Genomic DNA, 19312 nt, shown 5'->3' on the forward strand with positions numbered 1-19312 from the left:
CTTGATCAGACTCTCAAGGACACAGAAGTGGGTTGGGATAATAGAGAGTGGCTGAGATTTTATTATTTACCCAGGTTTTAGGTTTCCCTGTGTGCCTCAAAGCAAAGCTAATATGATGTTTTAAATTTTCTGTTACTGTGGTCAGATTTTACTCAGAAGTAAGAAGAGGAAGTTTAAAAAAAAAAAATAAAACAAAAACAAAACTCAAGTGAACCTACATGCTGTTTAAAATGCATTAATCTTAGCTGCCAAAGTTGCAGGGAGGAAACCAGTTCTTACAGAGAAAGACCAGGCTTACTCAGCCTCTAGGCACAGCAGGTTCAAAAGCTTGGCAACTGTTTGTTTGGTTTTGTTTCGTTGTGTTGTTTTTCTTTTTTTTTCAGGTGTGGCACTTCCCACATCACAAAGCTCCTCCAGGTGGGTCAGGTGAAGGCAGTGTAAATGGGAGGCACTAAGCCAGCTGCTTGTGGTCCCTCAGTTCGTGCACCTCACGGGGTGGCCCTGCAGCCCTGTCAGCCTCCCCAGGCAGCTGCCATGCTTTCCTCCAGGCGCTGGGCCACGCCTGGGGAGCTTGAGTACTGGTGCCCGAGGTCCTGCCAGAGGGGTTATGGTGGTGGCTGCTGTAAAGCCGTTGTGTGATGCTGCCCTAGGCAGCACAGGGAGCAGCCTGCTCCTGGCCTCTGATCAGTCTGGCAGCATCTCTTTCTTTATAGGAAATGCTGCTTCTCACCTGGTGTTGCCATGGCAATGGGGAAACAGGCCCTGTTTTGGGCTCTTGGCAACTGTATCTGAAGGGAGTGGCCAGTGCATAGGTACATAAATCAGCCATGCTCCACACACTTGCACTGTTATTGCATTATACATGAGTAAACATTTATGTGTGTGTGTATATATAAAGAGTATGTGTGCATGTGTACATACTCTTTCTTGCTAGAAGGCCCTCACAAAACTTGACTGAAAAAGAAACTTTAACAAAGGATATGAACCAGGGATTAAGGAAGGCAGAAAGAAAGGGGAAACCATAGTTGTTGCTAAAACAAAAAAAACCAGCTTCATATTCACTGTTCCATTTGAGGCAGTGCTGACTCCATCCTGGGCCACCAGCTGCACAAGGAGCATAGGAAGAGTTGGGTGCCAGAAGAGCAGCACTGGAGGTAGGACAGCCCCATAGCTGAAAGGAATGCCCCTTCAGTCTTCCAGCAGCTCCTCAGCCATGTGCAGAAAAGTACCTTCTGCAGAGGGGGATGTTTGAGTTGAAACAAGATGTGTTGTTTGCCATTGATCCCATACCTCCTGTGGTTAGGTGGTTGGCCTTACAGCTTCCATGTGCCTCAGTAGTGAAACAATGCATCTCACCAGAATGAAGGACAAAGCACTGAGAGTGATCTCCAACTCTTTGGCTACAGATAAATGCGTATAAACCTGCTGTATACACATAAGTGAGCATGGAGTAACAAAGCAAGTTGTGCTTCAACCAGGAAGCAACTCTGGAATAACTACTGGCCTGTAACACAAGGATATTTGTTTTCTAATGCTGTGCTGAGGTTTGGCATTGCCTTAGACTGGATTTCTCTAAGAACTTTTCTATTTCAGATTATAGTGAACTGCAAATTCCAAGATGGTTTTTCTCCTTTCTTCTGGTGATATGTAGGAGATGTGATTAATTTTTCAATTATTCCAACCTAAATCAAGAGCATCCTGTTAAAGCTGTTACAATTGTACTAATATAAAGTTCTCCAGACTTTTTCGCCCTCAAATAATTGCCAACTTTTACAATTTCTGTTTGTTTATGTTCACCATAGTTGAGACATTTGATAGAGGTCATTGTGTTTTTATTGCTCAATGAGTAGACCCCCTACAGGTCACTTGCTGTAGTGTTATAGACTGCTGGTAGATTTGAGATCTACTAAAATAAAATCATAAAATATAAAAGAGTTGTCAGGTCTTATGGTAACTGTGATCAATACCATATAAACTAGATTAAATTAAGCTTAGAAAAACAGTACTTGCATACGTTGTAAAATAATAGCTGTGTTTTTTCCTGACAATTTCCTTCTTTACTGAAATAATTTTCTTACAATATCCCTTTGAGATACCTTCTCAGAGATGTAGGCTGCTGTCAGGTAAAACTCTGCAGCTGTTCCAGATTTTGGAGGAAGAAATCAGACAAACGGGAATTCTTCAAACTAGAATTTGGCCTGAACCATAGCAAAATCAGGTTGTAGAATAAGGGGAGAAAATAGCAATTTTATATTAAAAATAAGGAATTTAGGGAAAAGAAGGCTTGTTGGCTTAATGTACTGCATTATACTTCTCAGATGTTGCTGATGTCTCCAAACTGTAGGAGATATGTGTTCATGGAAGCCCCTTTATAGCAAAATGGGTTTGGGGCAGTGAGACCCTACTCTTCTTGCCTTGTATTTGGTCTCACTGCAGCATGGATGCATTCTTAGTATTATGATTAAGTCAGAGTGACTTCTGTGGGAGTGTGTGAAGTAACATCCAAATATGTCTGTTCATATTTAGACTACTATTAAAATTCATTTTGTATGCTCTTGTGATCATTTGCACTAATTGTTGGTTATTTCTTCTACTACCAAACTGAGCAGAATTTCCCACTGTATGGGCTGATCTGTTGCCTGTGTAGGATCAGATATTGATTAGGATTTTATAGCAGAATTTTCAAGGTATAGAGTACCTTCTTTTCCTTTGTACCCCTGCATTACCCAAAAACATGCATTATCTGACAGGCATTTCTGTGATTCCAGGTTCATTGTGCTACATGCTCATCTTGCTAGCAATGGACACTGCAGCTGTATATGCAGAGTGAGCCCTTATTTACCTGGAAGGTGCAGTAAGGAAGACCTTGGGGCTCCTTCCAGTAGAGGCAGAGATAGGTACCAAGCAAGAGCCAAGGTCTGGGCAGAGCTGAGTTGGGATCTGAGGGATCTGCCAAGCTGTAAGTTGATACCTGCTAAATCGCTTCATTGACAGATAAGTAAAGGTGTGAGGTGTGGGCAAAGATTTCAGAAGATACATCCAGCACAGAATATAGCCACACAAAATGAACAGTAATTTTGAAGGCAATCATTACTTGCCTCTGAATAATGGCTTTTAAATTTTTTAGATACTGACTATTATTTACCTGGGGCAAAATACAATTCTCTGTCATTTAGCTGAGCTCCCAGTGCAGCACAGCTCCCAGTGCAGAACTCAGAGCCAACTTCAGCTTTATACTTTGCTCATTTTTTCTCTGGAGTTTACTCTCCCCTTATCTACAGAATGATCTAAATTTGCTGGAGCTTTATCACCCACTTCTGAAAGAAACATCTTTTTCTTATTGAATATGTAAGTTAAGTAGCAGTGAACTCCAAACAGCCAGGGCAAGCTGAGTACACTTGAGACTCATGTAGTCAATATGCTGACGTATCTAATAATTACAAAATATAGCTATGTCAGTTACTGTTCCCTGTACAGTTTTAACTTCAGTTTAATGCTGTGGAACATCAATTGAACTACATTATAGACTCTGCTTCTTTCTCTACTGGGCTTCCAATCTTACTTGTAATACAACGGTGGTTTTTTTTTTTTAATTGTAAAATATTTACCATGAAGAGTAAATGCCACTGTTAGTAGCATTGTGAGGGCAGTTCACCATATTGCAAAGGGCCCTTTTGTCTAGGCAAGCAGACTTGTTCCTGGACCTGCAAATGTAATGGAATGAGAAAGGACCATAGCCTACAAAGTAGGAGGGGCCCTGGGGCTGTAAGAAATACTGCAGGTTGTCCCCAGCTTTCCTCTGTATGCATAGCAACCAAATCTGGTTTTGTGACTTTCTAACATCTGAAGTATTGCCAGCTTGAACAATGAGTGTACTTTAAGAAATGAGAACATGGAAATGAAATTGAGCAATTTAGTTTTGATTTTTAGACATAACAGAAAAACACAGAAAAGTAAACAAATAATGTATATACAGCCAAACTTGTTAAGGTAACTATGAAATGTACCCTGAACTGTGCCCTGTGAAGTCTATGATCTAAAAGTACTGAAAATGAATTGGATGTTTAAATCTTGTGATCTTGATCTAAGCTATTTGAGGAACAATAACATAGATGATACCCTTGTGCGGGGGGGAAAAAATAACTGCATTCCATTTTCATGGCTTGATATCTTGTGGCTTGAGGGGCAAAAATATTATAGTAATTTTATATTCACTATATTGTATTAAACTAAATGGCAATCTCGCTCATTATTTTTTTGTTGGTATTCAAATAATTTTACATTTTCTCTGCAACTAGAACACCTCCCTCCCACATGTGCGTGCCTCAGTAACTTGTCTCATGCAGTACCTGAACAGTCTAGTTTGTCAGAGTGAGCCAATTCTGGCACATTCATCCCCATTTATCCACTATTGAACCATCACACTCAAAGCTGACTAATATTTTATGACGCTTTTCAATAATGGAAAAGATTTCTATGACTGGTTGCCATTTCTGTTTTCTCACAGGTAATTAGTCTCCCATCCCATTAAACAAAGCATATGTTTGTTATTTGAAATAATCAGATTGGTATGTTGTTTGAACCACAAGTGAGAGCAAAAAGGCCAATTATCTTGAAAGCATATATTTCAAAATAGTTATTTTTTCCAAAGAGGCCATCACATTGTTGTGTATAATACAGCATAGCAGAGAGACAGGGACTTGAACAAGGCACGAGTGTCAATTAAAAGCTGCCTTAAAACAGGATAAAAGTCTAGTAAATGACCTTTCAGTTATAAGGCAGCACGGTGGTCTCCTTGGATTACACACAGATTCTCTACAATTGCACTCTCTGGTCCTATAAAAAGTCAGTCAGTGTTTTCTTTACTGCAGTTTTTACTGTGTCTTAAGTGTGTAACTTTACAAAACACAAAAGTCTATAAACTAACTCTGAACCTGAAGGATGTAAGCCAGCTGTTGGTGGCCTACATGAGAAGGGCTAATTACAAAAGCATCTTCCTGCAAGGGAAGCTTCCTTATTTAGTTTCAGAAAATGAAGCTCATCTGAGGTGAGAATATTAATGCTTACCTCTGCTCACAGTCATAGAGGTAAGGCTCTGCTTTCCTCCCATTCACATGGTACTCTATCTGGATAGTCATAAGCAGCAGTTAGAGATGTAAATTTATTTACTGGAGACTGGGCTGGAGCTAATGGTTTATCTCTCTGAAGTGTTCTTTGTTGCTCTTCTCCTTTCCTACGTCCTTATCTTTGACAAACTCTTCTGGATAAAAGTTTCCTCTCAGCACCTGTATTTTCCAGGGCAGTGCAGGATGCAGGATCTCATCGCTTCCTTTCACACTGCCAGCAGCTGCTTCTGGTGCAAACACATACAGTAACCGTAACTCCTGTTTTAATGTTGTTGGTAAGTGTAAGCTCTTTTCCAGAGTAAAGAAACCACAGAAGCAAGGAAGGGAGAGTGAATATGGAATACTCTGCTGCAAGCACAGGTGATGATGTTGAAATAGGAGATTTTTCATGTTTGAGCTGCATCTTCAAATCCAGCAGGCTGCCGACTTTGCCTACTTGCAGAAAGAAATACTGAACTTTTTCTGAGTATTAATTATTCACCACTGCAGAGTGATTTAAAACATGGGAGAATTCTCTTAACAGCAATCCCTAATAAATGTGTATTCTGTGAAATCCTGAGTCAGCTATATCGATGGCAATATTTGTAGAGATTTCTGTGGGTTCAGAGTTTTGTCTGGAATACTCAGTTGAGGTAACACGGGCATCAGTATGTTCGCTAAGTAAATTATCATGCACAGGGCTTGTCATAAATGTATCTTAACTCCTAAGTTTTCAGAAGGCTCACATCATTGCTGCATGCAGATATAAACTAGATTTTACTTTATATCAGCTTACTGGAGTTATTCCTGATTTACAGTGGCGTTAAGTCAGAACTGAATCTTTAAAAATATTTCTGTAGAATTCTTTGACAGTGATTGGGAGTATTGTAATAGAGCCATAAACAAAGCCACTTGAAAGTTGAATAGATTTACTGAACTATTGCAGTATAAACACACAGAGCTTACAACTGGAAGGTGTTTCCTCAGACTCACTGATCTCCAGTCTTGGGCACAGAACAAGGTGAGATGAACAGCATGAATGGAAGGTTTTATTTAATCTTCCGTCTTACTGCAATAGAATTACTAGATGGTGTGTTGAGTGACAGTATTCTTAGAAGCATTGCCTTGAGAACATTTTAACATTGATAAAATGGTGACTAATGTTTCAGAGCTGTTACAACACTGCACCTGCAGAAAGGCTGCTCCTTGGGAATCTGTCCAACAGAGACATTGAGCTGTGAGAACACAAGAGGAAAAAGACCTGCAGAATGAAGAGAAAAGAACTGATGAGTAATGGTAAATATTTATGGATGTGGAGTAGTCCTTTCTCCCCATTGTCAAAGCCGATTGGCATTGCAGGGTATCCCTCTTGGTTCTTTGGTACTGCTCTGTGATTCAATGACTGCCATGGTATTCCGAGAGCTTCCCCGGTATTTCATGCAAGATAAAAGCTGAATGAATCTGTGTAAGAAATGAAAGAAGTAGGGGCTGTACAGGGTTACTCTAATTCTTCTCCTGTTCGAGCAAACCTCTCCTGCCCCAAGCCCTCAGACAGTGGAGAGTGAGCCTACTTCTAAAGTCACCAGCTGCTTTGTTCATGGTCATATCAGCTACCAGCTCCTCCACTCCACGCCTAAATGCCACTTAAGCTGAAGGAATATAAATCTGAGGGCAAAAACAGAGTGGGATGTGAGAACAGTACTGGAAGAAAGTTCAAGGTATACGTCCTTCACAGTTATGCACCCGAGTTTGCCCTAAATAACTGTCCTGTATAGGGTTTGTAGGGCCTAGCACTTTGGAGCCTGTTACCTTTGGTCTGTGGTTTTTAAAATCTCTTTCTGAAGTTCTGGCTTTGCATGTTCACAGCTGCAAAATCAATAGCCCTGATGTCCTGGCCAAGAGTGCTTTTAAGTTTTTATTTTGTTTATCTGACTACACTCCTTACCAATTTTAGCTGAAAGAAAGTTTTTCTTCTTTTACTTATCACACTAAACTGTGAAAGTAATTATCTGTGCATTTCACTGTAGATAGAGATGTTCCAGAGCAGATATTTTTTAAACCTTAAATATATCTATTATTGTGTAATTCACCTATTACCTACCCAGGGGTAGAGGAGTTCTCTTCAACCTGTTTTGGACATTTATAACATGAAATTGGAAAGTAATATCTATCCAAAAGTCTAGCTTTCAAGTTTTTTTTCTTTTCTTCTTTTTTCTTTTGATGATGTCTTCTCAGCATTTGTGTTGAAGTTGATTTGTTACAAAAAAGACGAGGAAATTTACAATCCCCAAAATTTTGAACTACTGCTATAAATAAATAAATCGATGCTCTTGGAGTGCAGCATAAGAGTGGCCTAAAAACTGTTAGCTAAATTCAGATCAGCGTCTTTCTTGATGGAACAGAGAAAGTGATTTCAACAGTAGTTCAAGCCATTGAAACTCATCCTGTATCAGCATAGCCTGGAGCTGTGGACAGTGTCTCTCTGTCAGTCATTTCTGTTATGAGAATATCAGCCATTCCACAAACACAGGCACATCAGCATGCTTCAGTTGATGAGCTGGCAATGTGCTTCCTTATGTTTTGCTTCCTGAGCTTCCAGCTGGAATGGGCTGCACAGCCCTACTACTTATAAATGTCTCAGACTCACTGGAAATACACTGTCCCTATTGACAGAATTGTTTTTGAAGTTACCTGATGCATAGAAGTATGTATTTCTCCAGTTAACTGAAATAATTTCTGTTATCCTGAAATACCTGCTGTCCAGCCTACTGGCAGGGAAACAGTAACATACAAGTCTTCTGAAAGGTAGCAAGCAATAGGAAGGAGACAGGTACCTTTATCAGCCAAATAAGATAGAGGATATTTGTGAGTTTCACATTTTCTTCTTCCCTGCCACCTCTAGCCTTGAGCAGTACCCCAGGCATTGCAGCACACTCAGACCCTGACACTGTTAACAAACACAGCACTACTAGGCTACTCTTTTGAAGGCTGTTGCTTGATCATCACACAAATTCTGACACCACGCAGCCTGTTGAGAAATACACAGGTAAGGGGTCGTATTTTAACAGAGTTGCTACTGCTGTGTGATAATGAACTGTTTTCTCCTTTTCAGTCTCTGCAGCTGAGTACTAACAGACCTACTTCTTGGTTGCTAGAGTATCTTTTGGGTCATTTCAGAAGTAAGCACCAAAAATTCATTCCTGGTCATGTTTCAAAGAGTATACTGTTTTAAAAGGTCTGTAATGGGTCGTTCTCAGCAGTTATTTGGCAGTGTGGATGAGGGCAGTGTATGCTGTCCTTACCTGTGATCCAAGCATAGATGCTGAAAATAAGCGTTTAGAAAGTGTTTAGAAAAAAAATCTGATAGTAAACAGCATTGACTAATCCTGATTATCTGTAAGTAAAACACAGAACTAGAAAAATAGCTGCTGTAAAAATTTTTGAAGCTCCAAAGATTCCTTGCTCCTAAAAGTGATGAAGTAAATTGAAGTAGACAGTAGAGATAGGTTTGGAGGGAGTTTTCCAACACAAAATTCTAACAGCCAGAAAGTGCAAATTATAAATGCTTGGGAACAAACTCTCTATGCAGCTGTTTGAAATGACTTCACAGAATAGTTACCTGGAATTCCAGTCTGGAAGCAGGTATTCAGTACAACATATTAGAGCAATCTGATTATGACCTATGAATAAACAGAGAGGTCAATGAGACTATGAAGGATGAACCCCATTCAAGTTTAGATCATAATAATGCAGCAATATGGTGTGAGTGACATGATAGTTCTGACCTCTGCTTCATAAAAACTTGATAATAGCACAAGAATGGATGAAACCACTCAGCAAAGTGATGACCCAATTAGAGTTTAGGGAGGTTTTGACTGGGTCATCTCATCTTGATTATGGTAATGAAATACCAGGTATGTTTTCAGTAACATCTCTTATTACAAGAATAATAACGTCTTTTAAAATGCATTAGTGGGCAATTACATTGACTATCCCTGGAAGGAGTAACGTGTGTCAAGTTCAGTGCAGTGAGGCACCATCCATAAGACAGGCAAGCTGAAAAATTGTATGCATGTACTTAAGGAGTATTATATGCTACCTTACAGTATGCCAGTAAAGTGTGCTGTTGGATTTAGCTATTATTTACAAATCTAATTCCCTTTTGGTTCTATAAAAGACAACATACCTTAATGACATAGGGCTGCATTTTTAACATATACCCAACTGGGACTGTGTGATATTGATAAAATGTACATACTTCAGACAGATTGATAAACAGTAGATAACAAACCTACCACACAGGATTCTCCTAGGAACTGTATCACTTACTCTGGCTGTTTCTCAGCTACAGTCTTTTGCTCAGTTCTGGCTAACTGTTCCTTTTCAGATTGACCTTTCTGTAAATAGAATATCACAGATATTTACAACTTGAAGAATGTGACCACAATAAACCCTTAGTATAGTATGGGGGAGGCAGTCAGGAAAGAAGAAAGATTCTCCTTTCTATTAATAATAGTTCAAAATGGTTTGGAGCTATTGGATTAGGGCTCTGATCTTGATGACTTAAGCAAAATTAGCCAGGTCTGTAGCTAAATGAGCCTTCAACAGGCAAATCAGACCAAAGGAAACACTACTGGATCCTCTTTCCTTTGATTATTTCATGGTCTCAATATTTCTTGCTCTAAAACCGTGATGCATGGAGATATGTGCTATCTGAATAGCCAAAATATTCAGGGAAGAAGGAACTGGAGAAGATCACACCTCCTATGTGCACGTGGTTCATATAGCATTTTGAGATAAAACCTCCTCTGTAACTGGAATTTACTATTGTTAAAATTTGGTTAAAGAATAACCAAATAAAGAATAAAGAGAATAAAGTCTCTTGGGTATTTGTTGAAAGCGCTTGGCTAATGTATTTCAACATTTCAATGTAGCCATAGCACGACATCCAGTTTTTGATTCTCAGAAAAGAAATTTGATATTCAAATAGCCCTGCCATGTATGGCCATATATACAATATTTCTGAGAATGTAATTCCCTCTGGCTAGACTATAATTGATCTTCTCTTCAAAACCTTTAATAAGAAATGCCACCTAATGAGTGTAGCTTATCTTTTTTTACTTATGCTGAGTCAGTGTCTTCCAGGCTAGCTTCTCATTCAACCAGTCTGAATAGGTGCAGTTCAAATTGCGGTGCTGTTAGTTAATGGCAACTGGTCAGTTAATAGCATTGCTATGCCTACGCTAAATTAATATAAAAGAGCTGCCATTTCAGTGTATGCTCTTGTGTGTTTGAAATAACTAGCACTTGAATACTCATGTGTCTCAGTCATATGCAGTCATTCTTTTTACTTTTGTGCTAGTAACTACTGCGTGACTTAATCTTATCTTAGCAGTAGGAACAATACATATTTGTTGGAATTTCACAGTTCCTTGAAATAAATATGCCAGTAAACTATTCACTGTGTTACTAAGCCACTGAATAGAATGGAAACGTAATGTGTTTTGCATGTATGTCTGACAAACACATGTTATAAGCTGCATAGGAATGGTGACTGGCTCCTCTGTGATTTCTTTTCAGTGCAACTTTTAACTTGTCTGTGAATTAGATTTGGAAACAGAAGAAGAAAAATAAATACAATAGATTACATTCACAGCCAGTCTAAGTTAGTGTTCTGTTTTTGACAAACTCATGGATTAAAACAAAGATGTGAGAATTGCACTGTACGGTAATACGAGTTAAAATCTAACTTGGATTTGTAGAAATTAGATCCAGGCTGTACAGCACAGATGTAATCAAAATCCACAAGGGCCCTAGCTTTTAATTTCGGACATAGATAATGTAACATTGGGTAAATGTATTGTAGTTTTTGAAACACAAATAAAGAGGACTGTGGAATACTATGCCACAGACTATGTAGGCAAGGGGAGGCTACCTAAAAGGTGGATGAAGAAATAACTGATAGCCAATGGGAAAAGTTATATCCATTCTTGTCTAAACTGAACAGGGGAGACCTTCACTCTGTGGTGGGCTTTTAAAAAGCTAATTGAAGAAGTCCTTTCAATTGCAAATCACAAATGAAAATTGACACTAATGCTGCATATTCAGAAAGTTGGCACTGGTGAGAGACTTACGTTGCCTATTTTCAAATGAAAGAGGTCACTCCTTTACTCATTTGTTTGGTGTTTGTCATAATAACTGTAATTACGAGGCACTACTGTGATAATTTAATGTAATTTAGCATATAATTAGTGAATAAAAATCCTACATAATAATTCTTTCATGGAGCCATGTCACTAATAAACACTGGCATTCAGTGACATCTTTCCAGTCAGTCAGGGTTGTGTGGGATACACAGTTCATACAGCCTTTAGTATTTGACTTGTTTTGCTTTTATTTGAAAAAATGAGCAGAAGTATCATAGCAGAATTACTGAAATGAGAGCTGCAAAAAAATGCCCTGCCCTCTGGCAAAGAGTGCTGGCGTTCATAAGCCAGTGAGTGCAGCTAAAAGAAGAGTGTTCTCTGAAAGCTTTATTGTCTTTGCAATGCTTCACTGATACTCAGTGTCATTGCTGATTTCAGGGAAAAATATTTCCATTGGTGGGAGTGGAAAAAATCATTTCAATAGGCTTTTCTGGTAGAGTCCTCTTGGTTGATCTCTAATACAAGAAACAATTTCTGATGTAAAGTTTATCTGTATGCAGAAAAGAGTGAGTTGAAATGTTTTGTATTTGCTGTGCATACATGTCATAGAAAACTCAGACAATGTCGTTGACACGTACTAGAATCACAAAGATGAAGTATAAGAACCAAGCAAGTTGTCTTTTGAAAAACTACAGTTTGAAATTTTGATATGACTACGTAACCAATTCTTTGAATATCTCTCAGGGGATCAAATAGAAGATATGTCCCATAGCTTAATATCTTAGAGGAGTGACTTGGTGCTTCTAAATCAGATTTTAAAATTCTAAGACTTCGTTCAAGTCGTGATACTAATTCTTACAGAATAGGTAGATTTTATTGCATATGGGCCTGGAAATTCTTCTGGAGTGAAAAATGTTAAAGGGATCATTGTGTCATAAAATTGATACTGCAGATGTATGTTACAAGCATTAAATTTCTAATAATTTCTCTTGCAGAAAATAAATATAATTTCAATTTGGACAAAACATCTCTTCTGGAAGTTCAATATTCTTGGGAAAACATCAGATAATAGATAATCCGGCACTACCCAGAGTAGTTCACTCTTTCTTCCTTTCTTAAAACACTGTCTTCATTCTTCACTTTAATTTGTTGGAGAGAGATTCTAGTAGTTGATATTGATTGTACGCTATTTTGTCATTGAAAAGTCCTTTGGTGCCTATTTTCTTTATGTATGCTTATGCTAGAATCAAATCAAATCTCAGTTTTTTTTCCTGATACATAGATAGAGCTCTTTGCATCCACTCAAAATAATTTTCTATGGTTTTGGAACCACCCCTTTGGATCATTGCAGCACTATCCTTAAGATTTCTCCTTAAAATGAGGTCATAAGATCGGTATGCAATAATGAGGTCATAAGATCTGTATGCAGTTTGTCTTGCAATATTCTTGTAAAAATGTATCTGAAGGTAGCTTCTGCTACCTGTTCCTAATCCTACATCGAAGTGTGTTTCAGACCTTTTATCACACTATTTATTCCCTGTGAGCTCACATTCATTTATTTGCCATCCTTGATGCATAGTTTCTTTCTAGGGATTGTAACATGAATCAGTTCTCTCATTCCACTTACTTTATGACAGGACATAAAACATATAAACACTTTTTTGGTACCTGAATATTGAATGGAAGGAGCTGAACAAATATTCACGTTCATAAAATGAAAAGGAGAAAAATAATTATTAACCAGGTGTATATTACGGTCTCAACAAAGCAACAGTTTGTGCAGCTATCTCTGAAGTCACTTATTTTTCCAGGCACAAATAAGTGAATTATGGGACTAGGGGAAACTACAAGTGCAAAACGAGTGTGGTAGTTTAAAAAAAAAATAAATAAATAAACAGCTGTGAGAAATCATAAATAACTTCCTTTTTTTTTTTTTTTTTTTTACTATAAAATCCATGGCTTCTATGCAAGCAAGTATGGAGCATTTATTTGTAGCACACAGAGAGTTTAGCATATGTACAACAGCTATTTGGGACACTGGGAGTAGTAGCCTCCGAATTGTTAGTTGCAAGAAAAGTTGGAAGCATGTATGCAGTTGCAGGATCTGACCTCATAAGGGTCATGAAGATGTATGGGTAACATGACTGGAGCACAATGGTTTTTGGGAAGGAGAGGAGAGGACATTGCCCTTTATGTGAGAGAACAGCCAAAATGTATGGAGCTCTGCTTTGGGACGTGTCAGGAGTGAGGCAAAACCTCATGGGTGAAGGTTAGTGAGTCGGTCGACCTGGATGCTGCTATACTGGAGTCTTCTGTAGACTTATGGTTGCTAATGTTTTCGTCTAGTCACATAATTTATTTCCTTTATTGTACCTGATCACGTAGTCATTCCAAAGTTTTATACGCAAGAAGTAGTGGATGATGCATTCTTCAAAAAAACAGAAAGAAGCCTCAGATTTACAGGCACCTGTCCTTGCAAGGGACTTTAACCACCCTGATATCTGCTGAAACAGTAATACATGTTTTAATATGTATTTTAATTGTCCTCTCATGGACATAAAGGGTGCTCTGCTGGACATGTTACATACAAACAAGGAAGAACTGATATGGGACATGAAAGCTGGAGAGAGCCCTGGCTGCACTGACCATCAGATGATAGATCTCAGGATCGCAAGAGGAGGAAGCAGGGCAAAAACCAAGACAACGCCTTGGATCTGGGGAGCCAAATAATTTTCACTGCTATGCTGGAAACAGACCTTATTTGTCAATCCAAAGTGTTTGTTTTATAATGCTTTGTACATTATAGCACTATAACTGCAAGAAATTCTGCAAGAACTAAACCTACCAGTATTTCTGAGATAGAACATTGTTTATTTCAATTTTATATAGAAAGGCCAAGGTAAAGATTAGTCAAGTATCTCACCTGTCCCTGTGGATGAAAAGTGGCTTTTAAAGTGGAACCTTCAGTGGAACCTGATCTAGGCTTTATAAATAGCAAAGATCTCTGGAAATCTGTAGCTGAATTGAGCATTTGCAACTAAAGTAAATCTGGGGAGAAAGGCAACAGATATGCTAGGAGTAGGGTCCTCATAACCAGATGTTGATTGTATTAAAAAAGGAAGGGGAGAGAGCACAATATATGCCTCTGCACTGAGATCTTATTATCCTGCCTGAGTACTGGAAGATTTCAAGCTGCTAGTCCTGCCTTTCCACAAATCCGTTTTCATCATCTCTATTCAAAATCTTTCATTCTAAAGCTGAACTCTCATGGTCCTGCCCTTTCTATATCAGCCTATTGTACGAGGATGTGGTTAATCCCCAAGCCCTTGACCTTTAGTGATTTGTACTGCTGTCAAGATGCATTATACAGCTTTCCAAGCTGCTCTGCACTACAGAAGAAAATGTCCACAGTGGGGTTCTTTTGTTTAAACTACCACGCAACAGGCACCACTTTTAACATGTAAACTCTTTTTTTATTTTTCTACAGGGGAAACAAGCACCCCCCCCCCCATCCCTTCTCCAGAAGAGTTTCAGTAGGAATAACAGAGCTGAGAGCAAGAGTAGGTGTAAGAGAGCTATCTGCAATTTGCGAAGCAATGAAGATTATGTTAGACCTACTGGGACAGAAGCTGAGAGGAAAATGTGAGCTAAGTATTAATACCTAGGAAGATGATGGTTTGATTTTTCAAAGAAAAAACTTAATCTCTAAAGCAGCCCATGGCTTTGATGAAAGATGGCTTGCTGAGTTCTGTGAGCATCTGTAAGGCATTCAGGGACCTCAGCTCTACTCTTCATGTTTTTTGATGAATGATAAGGCTGTGGAAAAGGGTAAAAACTAAATGGCATTCCTCCTGTATGCACAGAGACGATGGCAGCAGATGTAACAGGTACACAGTCTCCTACCTTCATTAATTCATTCAGAGATTTAATCATAGGGTAGCAGGAAAAACGATTTCTCCCTGCTGATTCTGGTCTTGTCTCTTTGAGAATTTCAGCACGTGTTTCAGATAAACTAATGGGAGTTTTGAAATGGACTAAAGATAGTAACTCATTTCACAACTGTCAGTGATGACTTTCAGCCTTCAGTATAAACTGCCGTGTGACATGGAGCTGATATAAGACAAAGATCCTGGATTCATTTAGAATTTCCATAAAAATGAGCATTAAAGAAAGAATTGGCTTCCAAGTTTTGACACGTTCTGCTTAAGAATGCTATTCTCATACCAAAGAGAGATTTCATACCAATTGTTCTAAATAGTACCTCTAGGAATCAATTTCTCACACAAGTTTATCAATAGGAACATTTGCCTTGCTTGGTAACAGAGGTTAACAACTGATAGTTTAAGATTGCTATATCCTCCAACATTACTCTTAGCCGTACACAGACAGCAAAAACATTTAAATTAACTGGCACAACTCAAGAAAGACATCTTTAGGTTACAGTGGATATTCCTCTGAAAATTGCACCCAGATCAATGGCTGCCAAAAACACACGTGGCTGTTACTGGAGAAAGAGCCAAGAACAAAATGCTCACATACCATTTTATAGATCCACATGTAGCTGCATCTAGAGCTCTGTTTGAAGTTGTGGTGCTGCCACTCCTCAGTGGAATTGCTGGACTCGGGGATGCACTGAGTAACTGGGTTGATAATATGTGAGGAACAGCTCTCAGCATGGAGAATCAACTGTCTCTATTTTTGCTTGTTTGTTTATTTTAAAAGAGAGATGACAGGGGCGAAAGATTCGATATCACAGATGATGTAGATAAAGTGAGTGGGAAATGCTTATTCACTATCCCCTGCAACTCAAGTTAGCTAATAAAATTATCCATTGACAGATACAAAGCAAACAAAATGAAGTCAGTTTTCCCACACTCCATATCTCCACACACTATTTTCTATATTAAAACAGTGAGACTCGTTGCTGTGGTGGAGTTCAAAAGTTCACATCGGTTCAGAAAGTGATTAGACAAATTCAAGAAGGGTAAATCTGTCAGTGCCTATCAGATATCAAAGCCTGGCAGCAGCCTCGAGCTCACAAAGTTCCTAAATTGCTCATCACTGAAGCAGGAGGTTGTTGCTACAGAGGGATTGCTCTGTCCACACCCTGCTTTGTTTTTTCCTGAACATCCTCTCCTGACAACTGCAGGAGATTATCAGGGCTGGGTGGTAGACAGAACTATAGTCAGACTCTATCTATAGTTACCTATCCAGCTTACCACCCACTGTGTTAAACAAGTCTATAGATATTACAAGCAACAATATCCTGATTGCTTGGACAGAAATTGACAGCAACAACAACACAAGGTCTTCAGTGAAACAGGCCTGTGATCTGCGCCTTCCTATCGTAACAAAAGTTTTGCCATGATTTCTGCACAGTGCCACAGCTGTACTATGCAGTTTACATTTCAGTGGTTTTTTTTCCTACATCAGTGTGTTTTATAATTATACTGCAGGGATTTCTAACCAGTGAAAAGAGAGTTTTCCTGTATTCCCTATCCCTGCTGTCTTACAAACCAACTGAGATTTTTCCAGTCCCCGTATTCCTAAAGTCACACCTGCTTTGATTGTTCTTGTATTAGCTGGGGACTCTGATTCAACACCTCTCCCACTCACCCACCTTCCACTGTTCCATTCATACAAAATAAATAGGATTTTTAGAAAGGAGAGAACTGCCTGGGAGAGAAGTACAAGTGAGAAGACAGGCAAGAAGGAAGAAGAGTTAAATGGTAGATGGATGTTTCCTGAGGCTCCTATGCAAGATCAGTTCTGTGCCCCTTTGCAAGAAGAGAAGCAAGCAGCAAGCCACAGGGCCTGAAGCAGCAAGGAGAACGTAATACAAGGCTGAACCAGGCCCAGTAGTTCACACCTTTTTAGGGTCTGTATCTATCTATGCCCCACGTTTCCACAAGCACACTCCTATGCAATGCCTCTAGTGCTCGTGGAAGGCCAAGTTTGCAGAGATCAGCAGGAGCTGCTGGCCTGAAGGGAGCAGGTGCATCTGAGACCTGGCTCCCAGCACTGGCCAGAGCCTGAGCTTGGCAAGGGCCAGGATGCCCTTCAGGGGTAGGGTTTTCTTACACCAAGGGCCTCTGAGTTCAGACCCAAGAAGGTGATGACTTAAGAAGCCTTAGCTGGCTGGGAATGGCATGCGGCTGTGAGGCAGTCACCAACATCCAACCCAGCCACAAGATGAGGGAGGCTGGATAGTGCCTTCTCTCTTAGGAGCATGGAAGATCTCACCGAGCACTCAGCTGGGTTTGCTGTAACCCTGCTCTGCTGTCAGTGAGCCACATGCGGTAACCTGTGATCCAGGGGATGCTGGCTGTCAGCAGCAAGTGATACCTCCAGTCAGCTGATTGGCAATACTTTGTCGGGGTGAGAGGCAAACTGGGCGAAACACAGGGCTCACAGAGAGCTCAGTGGAAGCAGCACTGGCACTGAGCTCCTGCAGGGGCTCCTGATGGAGCTGCCATACCCCAGAGTGTCACTACGCTCACATTCAGAATCAAACTTGGTGTACAGTCCCACTGCAAAGGTATGTCTGTGTACATACCCAAGAGCTGTAGGAATACCTCATTGCTGAGTGTGCAGAGCTACTTTGGTTTGCAAAGCGATATCAATTGACAGAACAAATTATTAATGGAACAGACGCTTGCAGGGGCAGAGAGGCTTGGGAAGCGTTTCAGGATACTCACCCACTCAGCTGCAGCCACGTTCCTCCCTCACGCCTCGCGTCTGTGTTTCCCAGCTAATTCGTAATCCATTGCAATCGCTCTCAGTCTCTCCTGTGCTTTGAGTTTGCAAATCAGGCTGCCTGTCTAAAGCCATATCAAATGTGTTCCAGCAGTTCCGCTCTTTCATCCCTGTCAGCCACACTGACTACATGAGTAAGCTCAGGAGTAGGGCAGGACCAGCAGACGTGACCTTCTGTGAATCAGCTGCACACAGGCTCCATCTAAGGGGACTAGAGACGCCCTCCGGCAAAGCTCACCATGGTAATTTAAGACTTTACCATCTGCAGCACCCCTTTTTTAGAAGTTGCTATTTCATAGCGGAAGAGGAGAAAGAAAGAAGTACTTGTTCCCGCCTTAACTCACTTGCTTCACATTCCTTCTGCAAGCCATGGCACTGGTCATGTGGCACAGGGCTCCTTCTTCTACCTCTGCCATAGGATGAGCTCTTCCCCTGCCACAACATTTTCCTCCACTTCTCTTGTTACTTAAACCTTCACATGTGGGCTCTGTGATGTTTTTCACAACAATTCGCTCAAGGGACACGAGATACTTTAGTTTTGCTTTGGGTGCTGCAGTAGGCAGTGTCAACTCTAGGAACAGCTGCTGGCTGCAGTTTTTCCTAGGATATGTAGAATGAGGTAAATGAGCACATTTTGTAAACCAGTCTCAATTTTCCCAAATTTCTTCAGTAGGAAGGAGTCCTGAAAAAGCCTTTTAAAATATAACAGTTTTTTTTTTTTTTTTTTTTTTTGAGATGCTTTTAAATATCCTTCTTATTTAAAACAGTTCTTCATTCAGAAATTTTCTATACTGTTTTGAAGGCTCAAACAAAACGTTCCACCACTTTTTTTTTGTTTCTTTGAATTTATATAGAAAAATTACCCCATTTTGGTTTGCCAAAAATGGTTGTTTTTTCATTGTGGTTGACCTGAATTCTCAACATAGTTCCAAATTGTATTAGTATTTTTGCATTAGTATTTTTTTAATACGACAATAGAACATCAGCTAGTAGCACATCCAAGAGTGCATTTTGGCTCTTTATCTCACAGTAAGGAGGATGCTTTCCTTTGCTTAATTGCATCCTGTTTTATACAGATACCATCTTCTTGTGCTGCTCTGAGAATTCCTCGCCTCATCCTGGCTGGCCTCACCTCTCCAAGCCTTTGTGTTATATCCTTTTGCTCTATGTAGGTCACTACTGCACTTCCCTGGAGTCTCCCCTTGTCATTTCTGAAATGAGATGCTTCATTAGCCACTCTCCACTCTTCTGACATTACTGACTTCTGCAGACACCTCTGCTAGTGGCTGTCTTCCTTCTCTTGCT

The 19312-nt window shown here is 39.8% G+C and overlaps 2 long non-coding RNA genes across 3 annotated transcripts; one reads left to right on the plus strand and one right to left on the minus strand.

The window, feature by feature from the left end:
• The first annotated feature begins 233 nt into the window (after positions 1–233).
• Positions 234–8094, plus strand: LOC116228785 (uncharacterized). 2 transcript variants are annotated; one of them, XR_016467331.1, is made up of 4 exons: positions 234–1154; positions 2769–2959; positions 6275–6401; positions 8008–8094. It is a non-coding gene; the product is annotated as an uncharacterized LOC116228785 (long non-coding RNA). The 2 variants fall into 2 exon arrangements; XR_004166865.2 differs by lacking the exons at positions 6275–6401; positions 8008–8094 and adding an exon at positions 5424–5695.
• Positions 6259–18658, minus strand: LOC149917897 (uncharacterized). Its single transcript, XR_016467330.1, has 3 exons — positions 17950–18658; positions 8725–8785; positions 6259–6366 (listed from the first exon to the last, which is right to left on the minus strand). It is a non-coding gene; the product is annotated as an uncharacterized LOC149917897 (long non-coding RNA).
• Between the last annotated feature and the right edge of the window lie 654 nt (positions 18659–19312).

This window comes from Phasianus colchicus, chromosome 5 (assembly GCF_987193195.1).
Source record: "Phasianus colchicus chromosome 5, bPhaCol1.hap1.1, whole genome shotgun sequence".
Taxonomy (NCBI): domain Eukaryota; kingdom Metazoa; phylum Chordata; class Aves; order Galliformes; family Phasianidae; genus Phasianus; species Phasianus colchicus.